The sequence below is a fragment of the Pinus tabuliformis genome, chromosome 2_1 (assembly GCF_031772625.1).
Source record: "Pinus tabuliformis cultivar Carrire ecotype Pingquan chromosome 2_1, CPIR1, whole genome shotgun sequence".
In the NCBI taxonomy this organism is placed as follows: domain Eukaryota; kingdom Viridiplantae; phylum Streptophyta; class Pinopsida; order Pinales; family Pinaceae; genus Pinus; species Pinus tabuliformis.
In genome coordinates, this window is record NC_142299.1 from 288,027,320 (window position 1) to 288,035,337 (window position 8,018).

The following is an 8,018-nucleotide window of genomic DNA, read 5'->3' on the forward strand; positions in this document are numbered from 1 at the left end:
CTTTGCTTGGTTCCTTACCAAACAATTCAGCAACTAATTGTTGAACCTTAGGGACCCTAGTCATTTCTCCCACCAATAATACTTCATCTCCTTCCTAGGAGTCACACCAGCATCCTTCATACAATCCTTACAAGGTTGCCTTGTTCTTTCAATCAAATGATTCACAAGAATTTCAAATTTCGACTGAGTCAACTGAATATTTAAATGTTTTGCACCAGAGGCATCTGATGTGATGAAAGGCAGATTAATATCTATCGAGGTGGTTGAAGAAAGCTCAATCTTAGCTTTCTCACCCGCTTCTCACAACTTCTGCAAAACTTCCTTATTGTTCATCCCGTATGACAGAGAAATAGGAGTAGGTTCATTTATACTTCATTAAAATTATTCAATCCCATGAAACTGTAGATTTGTAAGTTTTCCCATGCCTAGCTATATCTTTTGAAATATTTGCAAATTTGCAAGTGTACCCCATGCAACCTCATGCATTTTCCTCGGGGGTCATTACATGTAAACATCAGTTAACTAAACTCAAATGTATCTTATATGCATCTCAGATCTTCATGCATTTCCATTAATTTGAGTTAGCTTTGAATCAATTTAAAACCTTCAAACCTTCTTTCTAATAATAAGAGAAAGCTGGAAGCCATCTATGTACAGGATATCTTGGGGCCTATTGTGCGAAGCTCCATTTTCTCCTTCCACTACAGAAACTTGCTCTAAATCATCAAGCTTCCCCATTTTATGTGTGTCAGCAGCTTTGGCGGTGTCATATGATGCATGCAGTTCAACAAAGATGTAATACACTAGTATTATGGCAGTCCAAACACCAAACCTGATGAAGGAAGCATTTATTTATGGAACCCAAAAGAAAAACATTTATGGCAATGGATAGAACTGGTATCCAAGGCACCAATGGCCCCCCACATATTTGGCTTTCTAGCCATTGGAACAAACAACCTTAGTGCTAATGTACCTAGAAACAATGCAGGCACTGATATTAGATAACCAATCCACCCATCACTAGTAGCCCAGTATACAGCAGTGGCAACTGAGGATGCAATGATTATAGCTAGAAATATGATTAGCGTTTGCTGATATTTAATACTTGTTTCTCCAGAAACATAATATCTCCTCACAAGTAGTTCTATGGTTACTAGACTGAATAAGAACAAAATGTTGATGGATAGCAGGTTGGAGAGGACATCTAGGCTTGTGAAAAATGCTATAACTGATGTGGTAATGATCATTATGGAAGTTGCATTGATTGGAGTTCCTTTTTTCTCATGTACCAATGCAAACCAGGGTGGGAACATATGTTTCCTTGCAATGTGGGTCAGATACTTGTCCTGGCCTACAACACCCACCATTATGACAATGGCCATGCCCTCAAGGGCTCCAAGGGCTATTATGTATTTCACCCAATCCATTCCCACCTTTGTGAAAACTACATAGTATGCAGCATCAGGATCAATGGTTTTGTAGCTGTGCATCAGGCATAATGTCATAGCCATGAGACAGTAGACCATTATGACGACCACCATGGATCCAATTAGTCCAATCCCTTTGCAGGATTTTTGGTTTCTTCTGCCATTGTTGTGACTTCATCGAAACCAAGGTATGTGAAAAACATAACTGTAACTGATGTGAAAATACCCCTCACTCTGTAAGGCATAAATCAATTCCAATGACATCACTTCTAGTTCCCTTCAAACTGTGGGAAACAAAAATGACAAATTAATATAGATGACGAAGTTTTTTTTGTTGAATGCATCTATCACATGGAAGAAGAGTATGTCTAATGGCTAGATAATGAGAATACAATTTTCCCTTTTATATGGAAGCAGTTAATACTAAATCACAGATAGCCAAAGTCCATTGGCTCATTAAAAGTTCAGGGTTTGCAGGATATGGCAACCCAGCCATTTCAGCACCCTTTGTAGGTGAAAAAAAATAGTACACTAATTAAACCATCTAGCAGCATCAAAATCCAGGTCTCTTACAATTAGCTTCACTCTTGCATACATAAATATTCTCTATTTCTTTCAGGAAGGGGTAGTGTTAAATAGATACAGCTCCTAGAGTTTCCCATATGCAAATATTAATGGTCCTAGATTTCTGAGACCATTGATGTATGGTCTGCTTTTAATATAACTCCCTACACAATAAGCTTAACAAGGATATTTTCAACTTGAAAAAGAATTTGCTTATCCAATTTTGTGTTGATTGTCCCCCCTAGATAGTCTTCAATATTGGTGAAATGCGGGATTAAAGAAAACTGGGACAATGATGAAACAGATTATTAGGATCCTTCTCAAGGCCTATTTTTGTATTATGTTTGAAAATAAACTAGATATTTCATCAAGGACATTGATTTTGAGGTAAATATTTGTTTACAATCCAAAAGCAATTTTCAAAAATTTCATAACAGAATTTGAAAGTTTCTGTTTCATCTCATTTAAGTTACATTGTAGATTTCCCAATGCAGCTTTGGAATTTTTTGCTGAGTAGTGTATCTCCATTGGTAAAAGTTTTAAGCTTTAGTTTTGCATCATTATCTTACAAAATATGGCAAAGTCCATCAAACAATTGTGTTGGCAAACTAAATATTGTTTGAAATTGAGGGTCGTCAATACTAACATGAAAATTGTAGTGGTTCCACCAATCCACTAACTGAGGCTTGACAAAGGACTCGATTGCAAATTTTGCATCCTAGTCTGACATGCTCAGTTCAGATGATGTAAGAATACATTGTTCTGAAATAGATTTTACAATAGCAATATCCATTGATGTATCCTCTTCTGTATCTTCACTAGGGTATCGATTGACCTCTTTGAGTATTGTGGAGTGAGGAGGAGCATTCTTAAGAAACCCTATCATTTTCAAGCTCACATAAATATGTTACCAATTTTTTTTCCCTTCTTCCAATTATTCTAAGCATTTTTAATGCATTCATTTTGTTATACAGATAAGGACTACTTGTCACTTTCATTATGTCTTTCAACTGCTTTCTTTATCAAGTTATATTTCTTTCCAAAGCGATTTTTTCATTTTCAATTCCTTTGTCATTTCTAAAAATGACTTGTTACTAGAGATTTGATATTTGTTTGGCAACATAATGCTAGAGCCTATTGTTTTAATATATCTATTTTGTTGGAAACAATCATCTTCAGTCTTTTTTCATCTCATCAATATTTTTTTCAAATCTGTAGATAAGAGCAATAGAAAAAATTTATAACGTAATTGAGTTTCTGTGAAGACAATTGCATAAGGAAACTCTAGTAAGAAATTGGAAATGATCGAAGAAATAATAGATGTTGACAGATACAAATTGAAATTACAATGCATTGTCCCTAAAAACATTGATTGCGTATTAAAAAGAAATGGTCTCTTTAGACTAGATGCATTTTCATATACTGTAGGGGATTGTCTATTTGACTCATTTGAAGTGCTTCTACATTTTTGTTATACTTCAAATCAACGATGAAATGGGTTAATAGAACAGTTTCTTTTTTTCTTAAACAATAATGATGTTGAAGCAATAGAGTCATATGAATATCAACTCACATCTGACTTCCTATACGAGTTACATGGAATTAATGATATTGGTACATATCTTCATAAAATGCATTGTTTTGCATCTACAAATACAAAGGAGTCTGAAAGAGGGCTATGGGGGGATACCTTTTGCATACGTTGGTTAGCTAAATGGATAAATATATCAATTGGAGTTTGGTGATTAACAAGAAAGACAAGATATTTTCTTTTTAATCAACATGAAAATACAATTCCATATTGCATCCTCTTCCATGATGCAAATCCTGTTAGTGGTCGTTATGAACCATTGCTTTACCAAAAGTTCCCAATATGCATTTATAAATAATCTAATATCTACTTTTCATCCGTTTGAAAAGATATTCAAAGCCATTGGATGCATATTGCACATAATATGCTTTTAAATGAATTAATGATGGAAAAACAAATGACATCTAATTGTGGTGACAGTCTCTTTAATGAAATTTTCTATTTAGTAGAAACAGAATTCGATGCACAGTGTTTGCGACTTTACATTGTCCAATTATTTTTCAATGCACTTATGAATAAGAATCAACAAGCATTGCATTGTTTAGAACAATACCTAATAGTTGATGTGATACACTATGCAATGAATAACAACTGACAACAATATCTCATAAATATGGCAATGCCATATGAAAAAGGGTAAGTAGAAGTTGGACCATTCTGTTTGCAATGGATATCTTTCATATTCAAAGTGAACATCTAACTATGGTCCTCTGTTGCTAATAAATTTGTCAGTTACAGTTCTACTCATTCGAGATGCAATCGCCTTGTTAGCATCATTTCATTTAAAACAGATACATTACATATTCACTATGAGGCAATGATACAAAAACAATATGATTGCAATTCTCAACAAGTGTACATGGAAGCAAAAGAAGATTGTAATCAATTGCGTCATAAGCATATACTAGAAAAACAACAATGTATATCTCAAGTACATTTTAACAATAATATTGAATTTGAGAAAGCATCTCATTTAGAACAAATGCATCCAAATAAGTGTCGTAGGCTCAGTTATTACAAAATGAAGCAATTCATATGTACAAGAATAAAATGCAATTTTGTACATAACAATGATAACATATTTTGTCATAAGCATGTACTAGAAAATCAACAGTCTACTTCTCACATACATCTCAATAACAACATTGAATTTGAAATAGCATCTCGTTTACAACAATTGACCAAGTGTCATAAGCTTACTTATCAACAAATGAAGCAATTCATATGTACAAGAGGCAAATGCAATGACATATGAAACAATGATAACATATTTCCAAATAAGCATCTACTAGAAACAAAAAAAACCCTTTCCCAGGTACATTTGAACAACAACATTGAATATGAGATAGCATATGGCTCACAAAAAATGAGTCTGACTAAGTGTTCAAGGCTTAGTTATCACAAAATAAAACAATTCATGCGTACAATAAGTAGATGCAATGGAATATCTAATAATGATTTCGAAACAACCATACATGTGCATGATGAAACTATGCAAATTTCATATAAAAAAACATCTTCTAATAACAAGACAAGAATGACAATTTCTTGGATTAAAACAAATATTGCGGAACATTGGAAATAATAAAAAATCTACAATAAGGAGACAAATCCATCCAAGCAAGAAATATGCAAAATACATTTATATGAAACCAGTCCAAGGCACACCTAGGAATACATGTGAATTTTGTACCAAATTGCATTTTGCAAAAAATATCACATGCTTCACTAGAGAACTGCAAGAAAAACACATGAATTTGACATTGAACAATAGGACCTTTAACAATGAAAACATATGTGTTGCTTGCAAAAGATAACTTCAAAATGGAAATCTTCCACAATTTGCAACACCTAAACAAATAAGATGTAACATTCCATTACCAACTATAAATACACTTTCAGATTTAGAAGAAAGACTTGTGTCACTAAGAATTTCATTTGCACAAATCAGACAATAGGGATATAAGGGATCATAGATTGGCCTAACAGGATCAATTATCAATGTACCATTTCATATGGACGTTGTGCAAAAGGAATTGCCACAATATCTAAGTGATACAATGACAATTGCAGATGCATTGAAAAGATGATTGCAATACAAAAATGTATACCAAATAGGTAAAGTACATCCAATTATTGTCATGAAAGCATTAAACGAACTATGTTCTAGAAGTCTATATAAGTCTAAGAACATTTGTATAAATGAGAATTGGACCCATGTTTTACAAGAGAATATACAAAATGCAAATAGTGACAATGAAAGTGATGCAAACAGTGATGCAAATATCGAAGCACCTACTGAAACATTGGTACATGGATTAATAGAGCTACAACACATCTACGATTTGCAAGACAAGATTATTGAACTTGCACTTGCTGAAGGACAACGACCATTGGGGATTTTCAAGGACAAATATGCAGAAGAAATGAACTTTCCAACATTATTCTATGGTGATGCGCGGGATGATGACATTACAAATAGGTTTAGCTAACAAAAAATTGTGCAATGAGAATTGTTACAAGAAAGTGGTGACTTCTCATATCACACAACAAATTTGTTTTTTAAGAAAATGCGAATAATTATTGATAAAGTGCTTTCTTGCATATGGGTACGAATAAGAAAAGGGCAACTAAGAGGGAGAAAAATACTAGCAAGAATGTCAAGTATCGAGCAAATTTGGAAAAATTATTGAAATCTGATAATTGGATACATAGATTTAGAAACATTCACATATCTCCTAATCATTTGGAACAAATTTTAAAAAACATATTTTCAATGATACGACAATTGGGACCTCCAACTTTCTTTGTGACATTTACAAGTGCAGAACATCGATGGAAACCGTTAGTAGATACATTGGTCACATTGTTTATAAATAAAGCAAGTAAAAATGATACTGATACATTAGAAGATGATGACATTGATTACCTTATAAGAAAATATCCAGTCACATGTAATCAATACTATAGACATAGAATTAATGTTGTAAAGCGAATGATATGTCATGATACTACATTCTTTGGAAAAATATCTTATTTCTATTTCATAACAGAGTTTCAAAATAGAGGAACCGAACATGAACATGGACTATTATGGATAGAAGATGCTCCAATATATGGAAAACAAAGAAATCTAGAAATTGAGAAGTTTCTTGACAATTACATAACTTGTGATACAAATCATTTGGAGCCAAATGTTACTAAATTGCATAAACATCACCATACAAGAAGCTGTAAAAAGCAAAAAAGTTCAGGCTGTAGATACAATTTCACCATGTCACCAATGAAATCAACAATGATCATTGAACTGACCAGTGTACCGAACAAAAAACTCATAGATAAATCAATATCACTTTTGGCCTTTTTGGAGAAAACAAACTACAATGATCCAATAACCCATGACAATTTCTTGGTAGAAATAGGACTAATAGAAAGTGAGTACATACAACTATTACAATGTATGTCAATAAAGCAATCAACAATTTTCCTGAAACGAAACCCTTCTCACATTTGGAATAATAGTTTTGCAAAGGATATGCCTACTATATGGAATGCAAATACAGATGCACAATTTGTGCTAAATGCATACAACATCATATTGTAGTTCATATATGACAAAAATTGAGAAGTCTATGACAAATACATTTAGAAGAATACGCAAAGAGCATGAGAAAAATGAAATTGATGCTATGCAAATGATTCGTAAACTCAGAAATACATTACTTAATCTCCAACAAATGTTAGCTCAACAAGGAGTGCATATAGCACTTTAATGGCCATTGAGTTGTAGTTCAAGAGAATGTATATTAATAAACACATCTCCAGTTGATGAACACACATTTATTCTTAAACCATGTATTCTATTAAAACAAGAACCTGATGATTCAGAGGATGTGATGTGCCACTCCATTATTGACTACTATATCGGACGCCCAAGTTCCATTAGAAAAATCTGCCTTTGTAGAATTTGTATCAAATTACAACAAAGACGGCACACACATATCAAAAAGGAAAAAACCAAATGTTATACGATTTGTCAAATATAAAAAATAAAATGATGTTGAAAACTTTTATAGAGAGAAATTATTATTATATATGCCATTTGAAAAATGTGAAAATACACTGAAAAAAGATTTTCCTACATGGCAAGCTACATATACATTACATGAAAAAATAGTTCAGACCAATGAAGCTAAATTTAAATGTAACATCAATCTAACATGGGGTGATTTAGATACTGTAACAAATGAACAAATTAGTTCTATGAATACCAATAAAATAAATATGTGAAACTAAGAAAACAGTTCCCGTTGTGAGGAATATGATTTGTAATCGAACTTGCAATTTCCAAAATAATTTGAGATGAAAAAAAGGATCAATCTTGGATTTCAAATAACTGCTCATCCATTTTAATGGAGAACAATGAGTATTACAAA

General features: G+C 32.8%; 1 pseudogene; it reads right to left on the minus strand.

Moving 5' to 3' along the window:
• Positions 1–606: 606 nt before the first annotated feature.
• On the minus strand, positions 607–1,684 carry LOC149199906 (cationic amino acid transporter 1 pseudogene; annotated as a pseudogene).
• Positions 1,685–8,018: the final 6,334 nt, after the last annotated feature.